Source organism: Calliphora vicina, chromosome 5, assembly GCF_958450345.1.
Source record: "Calliphora vicina chromosome 5, idCalVici1.1, whole genome shotgun sequence".
Taxonomy (NCBI): domain Eukaryota; kingdom Metazoa; phylum Arthropoda; class Insecta; order Diptera; family Calliphoridae; genus Calliphora; species Calliphora vicina.
The window spans coordinates 9,344,177-9,361,867 of NC_088784.1; the positions used below are offsets into that span (position 1 = coordinate 9,344,177).

General features: G+C 27.6%; 2 non-coding genes across 2 annotated transcripts; one reads left to right on the forward strand and one right to left on the reverse strand.

The window, feature by feature from the left end:
- Nucleotides 1-1,098: 1,098 nt before the first annotated feature.
- Nucleotides 1,099-1,170, forward strand: TRNAE-UUC (transfer RNA glutamic acid (anticodon UUC)). The gene has a single exon. It is a non-coding gene; the product is annotated as a tRNA-Glu (tRNA).
- A 14,523-nt stretch (nt 1,171-15,693) lies between these two features.
- On the reverse strand, nt 15,694-15,765 carry TRNAE-CUC (transfer RNA glutamic acid (anticodon CUC)). The gene has a single exon. It is a non-coding gene; the product is annotated as a tRNA-Glu (tRNA).
- Nucleotides 15,766-17,691: the final 1,926 nt, after the last annotated feature.

Sequence of the window (17,691 nt, forward strand, 5' to 3'; positions counted from 1 at the left end):
ATAAAAAACGAGGAAAGATTTTTTAAATTTTATATTTTGGAAAATAAATTTATATTTTTCCAAATCCTACTCAAAAGATAGAACCAAAAGTCTTGCCCAATTCGCAGTTATACAATTTTGTAATACAATTCAAACAGCACTTCTGTTTTTGGTAACGTCAAGCAATCGCATATTTTTCCTAATCTTCAACTCCTTAGGAACAATTGTTGCCATATTTTTTCTGGATAAAGTGGTACATAAATATAAAAAAAAAAAATTTTTGCAAATTCGACTTTTTCATTATTCTTTTTTTAACATTTTGTAGTACAAATGTCACGTCACGCCATAAAGCAAAAGCCCATATTCAATATGGGCATGAAATATTTGCTGAGCGAAGCCTCCTTTTGATATTTCCGAGAGAAGAATTCTTTTGAGCAAGACCGAAGGCCGCTAATCCAAAAAAAAATATTTGTTGAGCGAAGCTTTAGGCATAAAGGAATACAAATAGATCGGAAACTAGAAAAAATCTCGAACAAACAATTTACTCAAAATAATTACACATACGAGTGTTGTTTTCTTTTTCACATAGTTTTTTACTAATACATTCTCACCACTTAGGTTTTTTACAACTGAGTTAGGTCTTTGACAGCAGAGTTTCCGCTCTATGGCTTTAGGTAAAATAATTCCCAAATATAATGAAATAACAATGGGTAGGCATTTCATTTACGAGTTATTTCACGGCATATTACTCATTCCAGCTTGAAAATACATTCAGCGTTCAAAATATACCACATCTTAACAAATTTTCTCCAAACACCCCTGTTTAATTTAACATAAATTCTAACACAGCACTGCGTAAATAGAATTTCTATAAATAAACCTAAGTGAGTGATTTGCCTTACGACAACAACAATTATTAAACACATTCTTAAAACACACAAACAACACTACACTAAAATACAAAGTGAATTTACAACAAAAGAGAACAAACCAGTTCTGTTAGTGTTACACTAACACACTACTAAAGCACTACTAGCAGCAATTTAACAGCACACTCAACCTCTACTAAAATAACAGCTGAAAAGTATATAAAAGCAATTTAGCAATGAGATTAACATATCCCATATGGTCTAGTGGCTAGGATATCTGGCTTTCACCCAGAAGGCCCGGGTTCGATTCCCGGTATGGGAAATTTTTTTATTTATAAATTGTTAAATAAATAATAATAAATTAAAATTTTAGATGATCTCATAAAATTCTAGATGATCTCATAGTTAAGCGATCTTACACTAACAATTTACAGTAAAGTGTCTTAGAGCAAAACCAATTGATATTTAAAATATGTATTCGAAAAACATATTTAACAAATCAACCCTCGTGTTGTTAGTTTAAATATAATGTCGTCATGTAGTAGTGTAGTGTGTGGTAGAAAACCATGTGCTTGGTCTTGCTTTTGTTATCAGTCAGCCAGTAAATTTGTTGGTACTCGTGTATTTTATTTCTATTCGTTTTTTTTACATTTTGTATCTTTTGGATTTCTTTCACTTAATTCTCATATGGTTTATAATTTTTTGAACACATAAAGTTCGCTTTTGCTGTTTCAAATTTGTCATTAGTAGACGTATGAACTGACGTTCTACCCTATTAATAAGGTCGTGTGATGATTCAGGATTATGATCTCTCGTGATTACAATCTCTCCCACGGTTCCGACGGGGTTGCTCTTGTCTGGAATTTGTGGCTGGACTGACGGCCTAAAGACCACCAAACCTTTTATAAAAATCAATTTCAAATATATTCTTAAGATGTACACGGAATCACTACTTTCCACGTACTTCTTGGAATTTGTATTAAGTTGCGCTTACCCGATTTATGAACAATTTTTGCTTCGATCCTAAACGACGACACTCATCAGTGATGAGTCATCACCAAGGTTGCCAATTTAGCCATTTTCCGGCTAGATCTAGCGATTTTATTTTCATTTAGCCATAAAAAAATGGCTAGATTTAATCTAGCCGGAAGATCTAGCCATTTTATTTTATACTTTTCATGAACATTTTTCTAATTTTTTAAATAAAACAGTATTTTTTATCAAATGACAAAAAAATTCGTCTGTTGATGAGAATATTATTGGTTTTATGAAAACAGTCAATTTTGCATTTCTTCAATGGATCCGATTTTGATTGTAAGTGCCCAGAAATTTGTTTAATTTATCAAAAAGGAAAAAAAATATTGATATTACACTCTTTAAATCTGCTAAACCCCATTAACACGAAGTCGGTAAAATTTGTTTTTGAAAACTGTCAGTATAACTATTAGTTAACACATAACCAGACTTACCCCCATTAACACGAACTCTGGTTAGGTGCTAACTAATAGTTATACTGTCGTTTAAAATTATTTTTGTATGAAAACTGTCAGTATAACTATTAGTTAACACATAACCAGACTTCGTGTTATTGGGGGTTAGTGGTAATGGGGGCCAGAAATGTAATATTTTTGAATTTGTTTTCAGTTATTTTTGGGTTTTAGCCATTTCTAGCCATTTTTAATTCAAAATATAGCCATTTTCTGAGCTGAAGAGTTGGCAACCTTGGTCATCACTGTTATCGATGCGTATGTTGGGTTGGAGGTAGAGTGTCCAAAAAACCGGTTTAACCGAAAAGGTGTGTTTTTGAAAAAACCGGGTTTTCTTTTAAAAAATTATTCGATTATTGTCTTTTAAAAAAAACCGGTTAAACGGTTTCGGTTTTTGTTAAATTTTTATTTAATATGAAGAAGGTCTCTTTCGGAAATTTAGCATTTTTGAATTATTAGGGATCTATCTTTATGCAATTATTTTATATCTTTTACGAAATATTGTAAAATTCTAAAATTTTCCATAAAATAGATCAATATTTTTCAAAATGGTATCAAAGTTGTTCATAAATATGTTGAATGAGCTTTAGAAAATATATTTCATTAAAACCGGTTAACCGTCTTACAAAAACCGGCTTGTCAAAAAACCAAAAAGTTAAAAAAACCGAAACCGGTGGAGTTTATGAAGTTAAAAAAACCGGTTGACCGGTTTTCGGTTTTGGATACTCTAGTTGGAGGACCATAAATACGAAAATGAGGTAGGAAAAGGGAGTACTGGTGCTCAATATCAGTTCTGTCTGCATCAATTGTATGATATTGAAATGGACGAAATGTGGTTTCAACTAGATGGTCCTACAATACGTGAAACAATGCAATTACTACTACATCGTGTACTCTGTTGTTTGTTAGATGAGAATTGGCGAATTGTTCGATGAAACCTTATAGACTGTGCCGAATCTTATATATCCACCACCAAATTATACTTTAAAATAAAATTTTTAAATATTTTTAGGTAAACAAAATTAAAAAAAAAAAAATGTTTTCAAAAGTTTTTTTTTAGTTTTCATTTCAAATAATTTTATGACAAAATTTTTTAAAAAAATATTTTTTTTATTTTTTTTTGTTTTCATTTCAAAATTTAAAAACAATTTTGTTTTTTAATTTTTTACTGAAAATAATTTTATGACAATTTTTTTTTTTAATTTATTAATTATTTATATTATTTACGGCCATTTTCACAATGTACGATTATTTCATTTTAACCGGAAAATTAACTAACTGTCGGTTTGTTTAACGGGGACCATTTAACCAACGGTTACCGATTTACGTTTCACCATCATTTGATTACTTAACCAAAGCATTCAGTAGAAAGTATGGCAATAATGCATACATTTGTTTACGAAAAATAGTGTAATGAAAGATTGAAATATAAAAAATTGTCTAAAAGACGGCATAAAAAATAATAGTTTGTGTTTTCTTAGTGGTATAATAAAAAAAAACGTATAAAACTCAAAAATATTAAGGTACCTAACTGTAAAATTTACAGAACAAACTGAACAACAATTACTGAAAATCAACAAGCAAAAGTGCACATTTGTTGTTTGGTTTGTAAGTGCAATATCCGGGTGGTATATGGATCACACCGTGCAAAATTTACTTTTCTTCGCTTTACACTTTTAAAAATTATAAATATTACAAAAATATAAATGTTTTTCCATGTTCTTTTATTATATTTCTTACAATTAAAATGCTAACCGGCGAAATTTGTTCGGTTATATTTAACAGCAACTTTGTTGTTAAATAGTGTCAATTAAGAATTAATCGTACATTGTGAAATTCAAATTAGCCTAACTTGCGGTTAAAGTTCACGTTAACTTTTAATCGTACATTGTGAGAATGGCCGTTAATTTATTAATATTTTTTTTCCAAGTTTAAGCATATTTTGAAATACATTTTCTGGCAACACTGATTCATACCACCCATATGTCTGCAAAGAGATTAATTTTGTTTAATTTCTTTCATTGATATTTCTCTCTTTTTCCCTCTTGTGTACACATTTATTTTATGTATGATTTTGTTCGTTTGTTTTATTTTATATTTTGTATCTTTTGGATTCATTGCTTATAATTCTCACTTGTTTTATAATTTGTAAGGCATATAATGTTCGTTTTTGCTGTGTAAAATTTGTCATTAGTAGACGTATGAACTGACGTTCTACCCTATTAATAAGGTCGTGTGATGATTCTGGATTATGATCTCTCTTGATTACAATCTCTCCCACGGTTCCGACGGGGTTGCTCTTGTCTGGAATTTGTGGCTGGACTGACGGCCTAAAGACCACTTTTTATAAAAATCAATTTCATTATTATGCACAAAATTTAGCTTTAGGAAATGGTTTCACAAAATCCATGTTGGTTTTTGTAGAATTGTTTATGTTGTAGAATTTGGACTACCTAAATAAGAATTAGCCTTGTTGTAAATTGACCGCCTTGCACATGACTAGATCTCCTCTTCATATAAAATGTCAGATCTAGAACTGGGACCGTTATTTTTTTTGAGATTTATTAAGGCCCAACTATAATATGCATACACTAGCTTAAGTCAGCTTAAGCAAATGTGCGAATACATATAAAGGCCCAACTATAATATGCATTCACTAGTTTAAAAGGGGGGTCAGACGGCATGTATTGCTTGTGTTTTGTGCCATGTATTGGGACATTTTTCCATATGTAAACATATACATACCGTGTGATCCACATGAAACTTTGTGTATGTAAAATACATGTGTATTACTCGTGACATTTTTGGCAATTAGAGCATGTTCTATTTTCGTGTGTATAACAGTGTTGTATTTTGAAATACAACACTGTGAGAGTGCAAAATAAAAAAAACAAAACAAGAAAGAGTAAAGAAAAATCATAACAAAATAAGTTTCATTGCATTAAATATATTTATTGTTATTTAAAAATGTTTTAAATAAATATATTGTTAAAAACAACAAACATATAAACTAATAGAGGTTATGTCACATGCAATGACATATGTACGTTTGAACGTGGAAATTATGAATCGTATGTATAACGTGAATTTTGACATACACATGGAATTCCATATGTATCGAATACATGTCCCAATACACAAGCAATACATGCCGTCTGACCCCCCTATAAGTCAGCTTAAGCAACTGTTCGAATACATATAAAACGTATGTGACAAACTATAATGTACTTAAGAGAGTTTCGTCAAGTTTCGTCAAATTTTATTTGCTTAAGCAAAGAGCGAAGCTAGTCGCACCTTCCGTAAGTTTGATTATAGTATACAAAGAAAAAATGAAAAGGATGAAGAAAATTAATTTATTTTCATAAAATAATAAGAAATACGTATTTTTTTAATTACGTGTTGCACATAAATGTGCAAATGGGGCTAAATTGTTTTGAATGCACATAAGTACATTATGGCCACCTAAAAGTTTCTTCGGATTTTCTTAAGCATTTGACAGTCTTTTCGTTCGGTTTTGACATTAACTTAAGCTAGCTTATGCATATTATAGTTGGGCCTTAAAACGTATGTGACAAACTATAATGTACTTAAGAGAGTTTCGTCAAGTTTCGTTGAATTTTATTTGCTTAAGCAAAGTGCGAAGCTGGTCGCACATTCCGTACGGAATCAGCTGTTTATTTATTTTATACAAAGAAAATAAAGAAATAAATGAAAAGGATGAAGAAAATTTATATATTTTGATAAAATAATAAGAAATACGTATTTTTTTAATCGCAAGTTGCACATAAATGTTCAAATGGGGCTAAATAGTTTTGAATGCACGTAAGTACATTATAGCCACCTAAAAGTTTCTTTGAATTTCCTTAAGCATTTGACAGACTTTTCGTTCGGTTTTGACATTAACTTAAGCTAGCTTATGCATATTATAGTTGGGCCTTTAGGTTTTTGTTAGGAAATATTTGTGACAAATTATTTTAATTACACTCTGCTAGAAAATGACACTTTTTGTCAGAACTTGAAAAGCCACCTAGTGGAGGTTGTAGGCATAGAGAAATATACGTAGAGCGGAAACTCTGCTGTCAAAGACCTAACTCAGTTGTCAAAAACCTAAGTGGTGTGAATTTATTAGTAAATAAAATAATGTGAAAACAAAAACAACACTCGTCTATGTGATTATTTTGAGTAAAATTTTGGTTTGAGTTTTTTCTAGTTTCCGCTCTTGTTGTTACTCTATGGTTGTAGGCCTAGGTGAGGACATACTAAAACCGTTTTCAAAGATTTTGAAACACCCTCAAAATTTTTTGTTATTTTGAAAAAACTGTTTTAGGGTAGGTCGTAGTACTTTAGTACGTCTAACTCACACATTTTTAGACCAATTTCAAAATTTTAAGCAATTATATTTAGTTAAAGAATTAGGCTTTCATAAAATGTATATAAGATCTATATTCTTAGAAAATTTTTAAGTTTTTATAAATAGTTTGGCTTTCATTTTTATTTTTTTCCTAATTTTTCAAATTCAACAATAGTTATTTTAATTTTTGTCTATGAAACCCTATTTTTTTTTGCACAGTATTTTATTGATAATTTTATGTAGACAAAAACGAGATATTAGTTGTTAAAATCGGTTTATACTTGCAAAAGTTATTAAACTTTTTCGAAAAAAGTTCCACAAAATTTACATTGTAAATTAAAAATTGTAGAAAAATTTTTTTTTATAGTTTTTTGTTTTTTTTATTCATATGGGCTGGGCGCGAAAATACTAAAAAAGTGTTAATGAAAAGTTGAATAACGTTTACAATTTTCACCCGATTTGAATTATTAAAACGATAGTTTGTTAAGAACTAAATTTCCTTAATACATTGGTATAAATTTTTATAAGCTTCCGTATCAAAATAAGCAATGAAAAGCAATTAAAATCAAAAAAGTTGATAAATTTTGTTTTTCTTTTAGAATAACTTCTGAATTTGAGGGTGTTTTTGAAATTCTTTGACACAATAATGTACTCAGCAAGCCCTATATTCCACGCTAGTTCATTTTCCAAGTTTTTTTACATCGTAGCACCGTGTTATTATCGCTCTAGGTAATATATGTAAGTTTTCTATAAAATTTTTTCTCATAAAATCAATTTTTAAGCAAAATTTTGTTAATTTTCTGTAATTGATGCCTTTAAAAGATCTAGAAATAAAATTCAAATGATGATCAGTTTTGTGCTCTTCCAAAAGGATGTAATTTTTTTTTGTAATTTTTTTTCTTTCAAATACATTCTTCTGGCATGATTTGAAGTGCAAAAAAGGTTTGAGTCTAATTTCTAGACATGATGACTCACTCATCTTTAAGTTCATTTCGTTGTTTATCTTAAAGTTATGTTGCCATAATTTCTTATTACCACCAAACTGAAGTTTTGTTGCATTTGTACTTGCTATCGTCAAGGCACACGGTGTTTGGTAAATGTGGTTGGTATCATAAACCAAACATTAGTCTTTGGGGAATAATTCCTTAAGCTCCCCAAACACTAAAAGTCTTTCAAGACTTACAAAATAACGTGTAGAATTTATTTTTTTTATAGTTGTGTTTGTTATAAAGGTATATTTATTTGTGCGGCTAACACGAAAAATAAATTTACAACTTAAGAAAGAAAATTAAGAAAAATGTCTGCAAAGAAGTAACATTTTTTTTTGGATGAAAGTATGTTGTAAAGACAACAAGCTGAATCACATAAAAATTTTGACAATGTCAAGCAAAAACACTCATCCATCTTAGAAAATAGACAGGCTGTTATAAAGCAAAACAAGACAATATTTTGCGTTAAGGTAATTTTATTAAAAAGGATCATCATCAACATGTTTTTTTTTGCAGCAACACTGGCAAAATATATATAACAATGATGTAGACCGAGGGAAAGACAACAAATTTAGCACAAAAATAGAGGTTTTCTGGAGGATTTTTTTAGGGGGAAGAAAGAAAAAAACCTTATAAAATATACCCAAAGGAGTTATTAAAATAAGAAAATTGTTAAAGATTTGTTTGCTAAGGAGAGTTTATTTAATTTATTTTAAAAATATTTAAACAAAATTTAAATGGTCAGGCAGAAAATGAAATGAGCTACATTAGATATGAAGCCATATTTAAATAAATAACAATTTAAGGCCAATGAACAAATTTGAATGCAAAAGCCTTATCACCCTTTTATGGGAACCTATATATGAACTGTTAAGCTTATTAAAACTTGTGACTTCTATAACTGACATTTCTTTAAACCTATACTACTTCCCTACACCCTATAGCGATCGACTATAAAATCGTTTCTTTTAAAATGTTATGTTTTAATTTAAACAGACTTTCTGCACCAACAAAAATCAAAAAAGTTTTTATAACCTCTGGTTGTAGTTAGTATCATGTTAGAAAGGACTACATACTACTCATTCTAAAGAATTTTCATTATAAAATAAAATGCTGTTGTTATTTTTAACTACAAAAAATAAAAAAACACAGAAAGAGAAATCCACTTTGTACAAGATGAAAACAAAGGCATCATTACATATTGCCTGGTCCCAAGTAGTGCTAAAATAGAAGGATGCAGGATATTGTTGTTACTTGTTGAGTAAATGGTTTAGATATGACATGTTTTCCCTGCTGTTGTTTTGTTTTGTATATTATTTTTTTACAATGACAAGACAAGTTTTACATTTACTAATGGTCAAATATACTCATAACAAATACAATATATACAGAAGAAAAATGGCACAAAATAAAAAGAAACAGGATAAATAACTAAAAGGCGCCTTGGGTTAGAAACAAGACAACTTAACCCATTTATTTGACATGAAATGAAAATATAATAATATTAGATTTAGTTGTTTGCTTTATGTATGTAAGTACTTATTTGTGCTACAAAATGTATGTAAAATTTAAAACGGAATTAGAAATTCATTAGCAAAAGAATTTAGAAAATTTAAAGTAAAACTAAGTTAGTGAGATTTAAATGGGAAATATTTTATTCAGGGAATTTTTAAATATTTTGAAAGATATTTATTAAGAATGACCAATTTGTGTAACTTATGCATAAGACATGTCTGAAAAGTTCTAATACTTGGCATTTGTGTAAAACAATATTTTCTTAGAAATTTTGTGTATAATAATATTTTCTATACAAAATTGTATTTACTATTTTTCTATAGTAAATTCATTGTATAACAGTTTTTTTCTAAAGAAATTTCTTTGTATAAACGTTTTTTTTATATAGAAAATTCTCTGTATAATAGGTTTTTATATAAAATTTTATTTATATAACAGGTTTTTCTAAAGAATTTTCTATATAGTATAAATTTCTTTTTTCTGAAGAAATTTTTCTTAAAACAGTTTATTCTATACAAAATTCTCTGTATAACAGTTTTTTTTTATAGACAATTCTTTGTATAACAGTTTTTTCTATAGAAAGTTCTATGTATAACAGTGTTTTTTTATAGAAATTTCTTTGTATAACAGTTTTTTTTTATATAAAATTCTCTATATAACAGTTTTTTCTATAGACAACTCTTTGTATAACAGTTTTTTCTATAGAAAGTTCTTTGTATAACAGTTTTTTCTATATAAAATTCTCTGTATAACACTTTCTTCTATATAAAGTTCTTTGTATAACAGTTTTTTTATAAAAAATTCTTTGTATAACAGTTTTTTTCTATATAAAATTCTCTATATAACAGTTTTTTCTATAGACAATTTTTTGTATGACAGTTTTTTCTATAGAAAGTTCCTTGTATAATAGTTTTTTCTATATAAAATTTTCTGTATAACACTTTCTTCTATAGAAAGTTGTTTTTTATAACAGTTTTTTTATAAAAAATTCTTTGTATAACATTTTTTTTCTATATAAAATTCTTTGTCTAACAGTTTTTCTATATAAAATTCTTTGTATAACAGTTTTTTCTATAGAAAATCCTTTTTATAACAGTTTTTTCTATAGAAAATTCTTTGTCTAACAGTTTTTCTATAGAAAGTTCTTTGTATTACAGTTTTTTCTATAGAAAATTCTTTGAATAACAGTTTTGTTCTACTGAAATTTCTTTATATAAAATTTTTTTCTATAGAAACTTCTTTGTATTACAATTTTTTCTATAGAAAATTTTTATTATATAACAGCTTTGTTCTATAGAAATTTATTTGTATAACAGTTTTTTCTATAGAAAATTCTTTGAATAACAGTTTTGTTCTATTGAAATTTCTTTGTATACCATTTTTTCTATAGAAACTTCTTTGTATTACAATTTTTTCTATAGAAAATTTTTATATAACAGCTTTGTTCTATAAAAGTTCTTTGTATATAATTTTTTCTATAGAAACTTCTTTATATTACAGTTTTTTATAGAAAATTCTCTGTATAACAGTTTTTTTCTATAGAAATTTCTTTGTATAACAATTTTTGCTATAGAAAATTAATTCTTTGTATAACAGTTTTTTACTATATAATTTCTGAAGAATATGTGTACATATAACTGTATCTTTTTTTGTAGAATTTATAATAAAAAACATAAATTTGAGTACTTTGGGAGTGAAAAAAGTACTATATGAATATTATTAAATAGAAGATTAGCGGATATCCAGCGTGTTCTACTACCCTAAAAATTCTTCTTAAATTAATGTAGAAAAAATATATTTTTGTAAAAAAGTACCAAAATTCTTGAATTTAACTTCTGTAATATGGTATACAAAAAATTACCAAATCTCAATTTTCGTCCGTTTTATTCCCTCTATAAGGACAAAAGTTAAAAAGTACCACCCACCCGTCCACTTGTTTTTTTAATAAATTAATATTTAGATTTTGGTGCAAGCTTTATATAGAGATACCGATTTTACACATTTCTACTCCTTAAAATTCAAATTTTCAAAAAATACCTTGCTAGTGGAACTACACACCGAGACAGGTGCCTACGTACAAAATTCCAAACATACAAATTTTCAAAATTTGGAAAAATGTAATGTTTTAGGTATCTAAAACTAAGGCAATTGTGCAGCCTTTCTAATGAAACCGGTTGGATATTTTCAGAGTCTATAACGGAAATACATAGGTATAAAATTTGTTTGTGTTTTATATGTATATATAGATTTAATTCTTCATCGCCGTTTTCTGGAGATAACATCCGTCATTAACAAATGTACTTTTTTCACAGATAGTACCTATTTAGTATTAATTCATTATTTTACCAACAATAAAAAAGCAATTTTTTAAATTAATCAAATAATTTTTAAATTCATATTTATTTTAAATAAAAAGCAATCAGAAGCCTTGTATTATTAAAAAGAAAATATTGTATTTTTAAAAAATACTGTTTTTTAAATAAGTACATTTTGAATACTATTTCAATATTGTAGCAAAAATAGAAATAATTATACATACTACATTTATTAAATTTTATTATTTTAAAAAATGTTCACAAATGAAATTAGGAATTAAACTCATTCATTAACAAGTAAGAGTGCTATATTAGGCTGTGTCGAATCTTATATACCCTTCACCAAATGATACTTCAAAATTTTAAATATTTTTAGGTAAACAAAATTTAATTTTTTTTCCAGTTGTTTTTTTCATTTTTTGGAAAAAAAATTTTTCGATTGTTATTTTAAATTTTTTTTATTTTTAATGCATTAAACACATTCAAGACAGCAGGCTACCAACTTCAATCTGTCAAAAATAAAATGCACACGTTTATATGGAGACGATTATTTTAACGACAGCACAGCTACACGGCCACACGACTACTCATGCCGATGTAGCCGAATTAGGCTAATTTCTATTTTTGTCAACTACAAAACAGAAATAGTGTTGCTAATATAATAAAAAAATGTAAATCAAATTAGTGCTTAAAAAAATATATTTTTTTACTTAATTAAGAGAAGTTTCTGATAACCATATTGAAATAAATTAATAACAAGTACATAATTGATTATAACCATATATATATTTTTACTCAAAATAATTGTTTCAATCTTAATTACTTTGGAATTTTGTACGGTTATTTTTTATTAAAGTGGCACCACTGAATTATAAATCAGCTGTTTAATTGTAGCTGTCGTCTTTAAAATAATTCAGTAGCTGACACACGACTACAACTGTAACCAGCAGAATTTGTGTTCGTGTAGTCGCGTAGCCTGTTGTCTTGAATGTGTTTAATGCATAAATTTAAAATAAAAAAATTTTTTAAATTTTTAAAAAAAATTTTTTTTTAAATTTTAAAAATTTTTTTTTGTTTTTTAAAATTTTTTTTTTTTGAAAAAAAAAATCGGGTTAAAATTTTTTTCCCGATTTTGACCCATTGTAGGTCCAACTTACTATGGTCTTATATACGTCGTTGCAAATGTCTTTGAAATATCTATCATTAGATATCCATATATTGTCTATATTAATGTCTTAGTAATCCATATATAGGTAAAAAATAGGTCAAAAATCGAGGTTGTCTTGGTTTTTTCCTCATATCGCAGCCATTTGTGGACCGATTTTGCTGATTTTAAATAGCAAAATTCTCGAAAGCATGTCTGACAGAATTATTGAAGATTTGGATCCCAAAGATATCTGGGGTCTTCAGAAAACTGATTTCAACAGACAGACAGACGGACATGGCTTAATCGACTCCGCTATCTATAAGGATCCAGAATATATATACTTTATAGGGTCGGAAATGAAAAATGTAGAAATTACAAACGGAATGACAAACTTATATATACCCTTCTCACGAAGGTGAAGGGAATAAAAACGCAATTTTAATAAATAGGAAATAAATTTAAGCAGAAAGTACTTTTTACAAAAATTATGATTTCAATACTGTACCAATTATAAAAAAATAAATTAACTCATAAGGAAAATAAAAATTAATATATTGTTAATAGAATTGAATAAAGTACTTTTTACAAAAAGTCTCTTTTTAGTACTAATTCGCTATAGAGTAAGAAATGAATTTGGAAGAACATTATTACAACGAAAGTATTTTTTTAAAAAAGTACATACCCGATAATTACTATATATATATCGATATTTTTCCCAAAAGAAGAATGATTTTTTTAAACAAGTCCAACTAAATTTTATTATCTTATTTAAAAAAAAACTTGTTTTTCAGAAATAAACTTAGAAATTAACCAGAAAGTACATAAGTACCAAACATGATTAAAGTACTTTTTCCAAAAATTTAAAACATACAAAATGAGCGGGCAGTACTATTTACAAAAAGTACCAAAATTACTAAAAGTACTTTTTTTAAAAGTGACTTATTAGTACTCAGAAAGACCTTATTACAATATCTATTTAACAAAAGTACTTTTTACCTTTTCTATGATATTTCGATATTATTCCCCAAAAAATAATTGTTAAGTTTATATTAATTGAAAATAATCAAAAATCAACATTTTTTTCCAAAAAAAAAAAAATTAAAAAGTACTTTTTTTAAAAAATAAATTTTCATTACTATTTCGATATTGTATAAAAATAAAAACATAAAATTTATTATTTAAAGAAATTAAATTTTTTAGTAACAAAATAAGAAATGAATCATACTTTGTTAAAAGGTACCAAAGATAATTGCCCTTAACGAAAATACTTATAGATATTTATTTAAAATTAGCAAGATATTTTTTATATAAATAGTATTAGTACCACTTTTCTACTTTAAATTTAAATAAATCTAACAAAAAAAAAACAAAAAATTATTAAAAGTACTTTTATTAATAAAGTACCTTTTTAATAACATATTTGATATTGCATCAAAGGTAACCTTGATAGTTTAATTAGAAAATTATTTATTGTATGAAAGTATTTTTTCAAAACTACCGTATTATTAAAGTACTTTTTAAGAAAGTACATTTCTTTAATGCAATATATTTATTGCCCAAAAGAATATAAAGTATAAAGAAAGTATCTTTAAATATGTATGTGGAAACATTTGTGATTTACAAAACATAATTTTTAAAAAGGACCATTTTTGAAATCCCCTTTTTTGGGTTTAAAAACACCTTCTTATCGAATTTTAAAGTTAATGCTCCATGAAAATCAAATTAAGCAATATGTAGTTAAACTTAATTTATGAATTATTAAAGCTCTTTAGGGTATTTATCTCCAAGTCCACAAAATATTTATTATATATCACTATTATTCCAAATAGTAGGGTTATTTAATAATTTACTGCAAATTGTTAACTATAAATTATAAAATTAATAGAGAATTTAAAATATTTTGGGGTTTTGGGTCCTTCCAAAAAATAAACACAACTTAACATGTGATAAACACATTATTTGAGCCTTAGGCCCGAATTTTTTGATACAACAAAATTTCATTAAAAATAACCAACTTAATTTGAGACATATTTTATATTTTCTAACGCCTTGTGGCTAAAACCATAACAAAATACAATTTTACAAACAAATAAACATTATTAGGGCATTTTAGTAAACAAAAATAAACAAACAAAACAAAAGTTATACCTGTTCCTTAAGATATTTATCATTTATCAAAAAGGAGGGGTTAGTAATTATTGTACTTATTCCTAACATACAATAAAATGTAACCAAACGACTTTCCCTCATAGAAAAGAAAACAAAAATAAACTTTTTTCTTGCTTATCAGTTAACTGCAAATTTTGCGGTTTTTATGTGGTGGTTTAACTAACAACAATTGTACCTTTCTCCCACATACTCTCACCTCCAACCCTTAGGACCAACCAACAATGGTCCCCCAGGATAATATGCTGCGCTGTGGCAAGTATTTTGTGAGTTTATAGCCCCCCATTTCTTATAAAGTCATTTTTGTTGTATTCATTCTAATTATCCCTGCTTGTATTTTATAGATGGCGATAGAAAACGCTACAATGGTAAATAAGTTTTAGAATGAAAAAAATTTCTTGTTGAAAAAGTTAAAGAAAGAAATTGTTATTAACTTGAATTATTTAACATTAAATGGTTTTATTGTTGTTTTTTGTTATATTGTTGCTATTTGCTATTTCCTATGGTGGTTTGTCTTTTTCTGTTGCCTTAACAAAAAAAATATAAAAGAAAATTAATAAAAAGTAGAGAAAGTTTTGGAGAACAAAACTTTTAAATGTTTGTTAGAAATAAAATTGAATTAAATTTTGTGTTTATAAATAATAAAAATAGCTGGTGGGTTAAAAATTATAGAAATTTTCGAATGAGAGAGGGAGGAAAAATTATAAATAATGGTACGGAAAAAATTTAAAATTTATAAAAAATAAACAGCAACAAGGAAAACGCAATTCGATTTTATTAAGGGACAAACTAACTTATTATAAATTCCCCAAAGAATCAATCAATTATTTAAAAAATTATTGAATAAAATAATAAAAAAAAAATAAAAAACAATTTTCCCGTACCGGGAATCGAACCCGGGCCTTCCGGGTGAGAGCCGGATATCCTAACCACTAGACAATACGGGATTGTTGAATACTAGCAGCTAAATGTTGTATATAAACATTTGTACTGTAAAACACACTCATTTGTGTGCAACATTTGTTGCTTCATATACTTGTTATAAAGTTTATAATATAAACCAACCCACCACCATCAATTGCTTGGCCTCGCATGCCAATGAATGAATCATTCTTATTATTTGATTATGTATGTTTGATTGTTTTTATTAAATTTTAAATTCTTTAAATATTTTTGTTATGATTAAACTGGCCAGATGGTTTTTCAATATTTTAAAAATTATTGGTTCAAAATTATAATAAAGAAGTAATAGTGCCAGTCGTGGATCCAGGTCAACCATTTAGACGGGGGAAAATAAATTAAAATTTATGTTACATTCTTTTTTCCTTTTTTTATATTAAAACCATATAATACTCAGTGTAGTACATGAGCATTTTTTTTTAATTTCAATAATTTATTTTCGTGAATGATTTTGTCAATTTGGAGTATATGGGAGCTATGACTAATTATAGACCGATCGCCATGAAATTAGGTCGTGTGATTTATGTCTATATGAAAATTATTATATACATTTTTAAGAGATTTATGCTGGTTAAAGTGATTTTCGGAAGCGGCCCTTATATGGGAGCTATGAGTGGTTATGTACCAATCCACATAAAATTTATGTAGACCTATGTATCAATTAAACACTTATGACCGATAATGTCCAATTTCTATGGAATAATGCACCGATTTCAACTAGTTTCAATGGGCTTCGTAATTTTAATGAAACAAATGTATGTTCCAAATTTTATCGAAATACATGGACAGCCAGCCAGACGGACGGACATCGTTTAATCGACTCAGAAAGTGATTCCGTGTCGATCGGTTGGTAGAATAATATTTTTGGGCGTTACAAATATCACCACTATGGTGGTGCAAGGTAAGAAAATTTGTAGAAAACAAAATTTTCGATGAAACATTTTTTTGGGGGAAAACTAAAATTTAGTTCTGGCAAAAAAAGTTTTTGTGAAAAAAAAATTTTGTAGAAAACAAGTAAGAAAGTGTGGTCGGTCAAGCCCGACCATATAATACCCTACACTAAGTAAAAAAGCAAAAACATTTTTCTTTTAAAATTTCAATAATTTATATTTTTGAGTGACTTTCGGAAGTGGGGTTTATATGGGGGCTATGACCAATTATGGACCAATCACCATGAAATTAGGTCGTGTGATTTATGTCTATATGTAAGTTTACTATGTTGAATTTTGTGTGTATACCCGCATTTTTAAGCGATTTATGCACGTTAAAGTGATTTTCGGAAGCGGGTCTATATGGGAGCTATGACTAATTATGGACCGATCGTAACAAAATTTGGTGACATGAATTTTGTGTATATAAAACTTATTTGGAGCGGAATTTGTGGAGATACATATATAAATTAAACATTTATGACCGATAAAGTCCAATTTCTGGAGGACATTTGTATGGGGTCTAGGTGAAATAGTGGACCGATTTCAGCCAGTTTCAATAGGCTTGGTCCTTGAGCCGAAAAAACAATATGTACCAAATTTCATCGAAATATCTTCAAAATTGTGACCTGTACTCTGCGCACAATCGACTCAGAAAGTGATTCTCCCCACTATGGTGGTGTAGGGTATAAATATGTAGAAATTACAAACGCAATGACCAACTTATACATACTTTCCACTCATGGTAAAGGGTACAAAAAAAGAAGATAAGTAAATATTTAAATAAAATAACTTGGGAAAACACTTGCTCCCTGCCCCCTTTTATATGCTATTTAAATCATATTTGCAAGATAGATATTTTTATGTCCATGTCAATGGGGATGATTCTTCGTTTGGAGTTGTTAAATCTGGTATTCCTCAAGGAAGTGTGCTGGGTCCTATTCTATACACCATTTATACGTCAGATATGCCCATTAATGATGA